Below are 2,357 nucleotides of genomic sequence, written 5' to 3' on the forward strand. Positions count from 1 at the left end.
CAAGTCGTGGGTTCATTAAATGTTGAAGAGTAAGTTCATGATCGGTTCATGGACTTAGGTAATCTATTAGAGGTCATATTGCATGACCTCCTAATTGGTGAGTGTACTAATATGTATGATTATACATTGAAGAAAACCTAAGAGAGTCATGACCAATGGGTATCCAAATTTTCATGACTTTTCTCATCTATTATGTTGTGTAGGTTCTCAACCTTGAGAGAATATTGCAATAGTGTTGAGGTCATCAAGTACTTTAACTTAAGGGTTAGATCCTAAAATGATCATATATTTTCTATGGATTGGGTGAGTAATGGTTTAGGCAACTGGCAACAAATATATTCTCAATAGAGACACCATAATATCTCATGGGTATAGTATGTCTCCTAACACGATCCTAAGGATTTCGTGATAATGTAGTTTATAGCTATAACAATTCCTTAAATAGAATTTGACATATGTCATTTGTGAGCTAGAGTTTGTTAATTGATCGTGATATAGGAGAATATGAGACTCAAGGATTGAGAGATAATCTTGAAAGGTTGAGAACTACTATCTTATTGGATTATGAGTATCAGTTCATGGGGAATATGCATGCAATGGATGGTAAGTTATAGACCCAAGTTTTCTATCTTAATAAAATACCATAAGAAATTATAGTGCAACTTACTATCTTTAGTAGAATGTTGATTCAACTTTAGAATTGGATTTTAAGGGAGTCAACACTTTCTTATAGGTCCCTGTGGTCTTCACATGAGCTCACACTCTTTTATGACAATTTTTTTTAGGAGTTTTTAGTATTTAATTATGAATGTGCATAAGGGTGCTTTTTGCATAAGCAAAGGTTGAATAATGACTTATAACTATATGACTCATGAGTTTTCATTTTGGGCTATTTAATTAATTGTAACCCCTTGAGATAATTAATTAAATGGGACACATTAGGCTATTAAATTAATTAGAGTCTCTTACATTAATTAATTAAATACTCACTAAATAGATTGAATGACCTAAGCCCATTATATGGGCCTTGTCATTTAAGCTTAGTTTTGAGTATTTAAAAACCCTCTTAGGGTTTAAGATTATACACATTATTATCTTCCACTTAGTTTTGGAGAGAAATCCTAGCCACTACCCCCTTTAGAGAACCTCACACTTCTCCATTACCAACATCCAAGACAGAGTCATTAGGTGGAAGATCGCAAGGTCTTCAAGAGTGTCTTTTGCATTAGAGAGTTTTAAAAATTAGAAAAATGATATGGAAACATCCAAATCCAAAGACATATTTTCTAAGAACACCCTAGAGTAATATTGTAAAAATTAAGTTTTTTCCGCCGCACCTAGGATCTTAGTTGTATATGCCCTTTAATCTAGATTTAGGGATTGTTTTTCCTAACAATATGTACACACGAAGAAATTTGAAGGAAACTTGAGCAAGAGGCTAAAAACAAAATAAACCTTTTCCAAAAATTCCTTGCTTTATTGCTTCTTAATGAATACATAAAACAGAAAATAAGAGGCATTGAAATAACTTGATTTTGTCCCTTATGGACCAACACAATATGCAATGCAAGTCCTCCCATACATTATTAAGGGGTTAGATCTTACCCTTGTTTTCACCAATTCAATTCCTTTCTATCAGGCTATTGAAGCAAGATCATTGTTACCTCCCAACTACCCTCATTTGAGATGAATAGATACTTTGACAATTACCTTTTGTGTATCCTCTCATTAGATGAACAAACACTCTACCGATGCTCTTTATTTTTTATTTTATTGTGCAAAAGTGCATGTGAAAGGTAAGATGATGCCAATATGTGAACACCATAAGTTGATACCTAATAACAATTTGTGTGTCCTAAGGGGAATAATCCCACGTATTAATAATTCATTGGATGGTTCAAAAAAATATAAAGACAATTAGTTTAATATTAATGCATAAAATTTTAGTTACTAAGCTCTGTTCTTCTTACTTTTTTTTTCTTTTCATTTTCCTGCAACTAGGGTGCTAACTTGATCATAAAAAAGGGATACTTTAAACTAACTTGGTTTAACATTTCCCTTTGTTTGTAGAAATTATGAAGTCTAGTAGTAACAAAGCTATTGCACTTTTTAGTCAGAGTTAAAGAGCAATAGTTCTTAGGAAAAAAATTGTTGCTTCAATGTTGTTGTCATCATTCTAACTGCGCAAGATTACCATGTACTACATGATTCTTAATAAATAAGACGGTTTTACTTCAAGGGATCAAGAAATCTTGTTTCTCTATCAATTTAAATTCTCCTTCAAGTACTTTTATTTGGCCTCAAATAGGAGGGCATTTTGTATTATACAATTATAATGAGTAGCAACTTTAGTACAT

This window comes from Vitis riparia, chromosome 12 (assembly GCF_004353265.1).
Source record: "Vitis riparia cultivar Riparia Gloire de Montpellier isolate 1030 chromosome 12, EGFV_Vit.rip_1.0, whole genome shotgun sequence".
NCBI classification, from domain to species: Eukaryota; Viridiplantae; Streptophyta; class Magnoliopsida; order Vitales; family Vitaceae; genus Vitis; species Vitis riparia.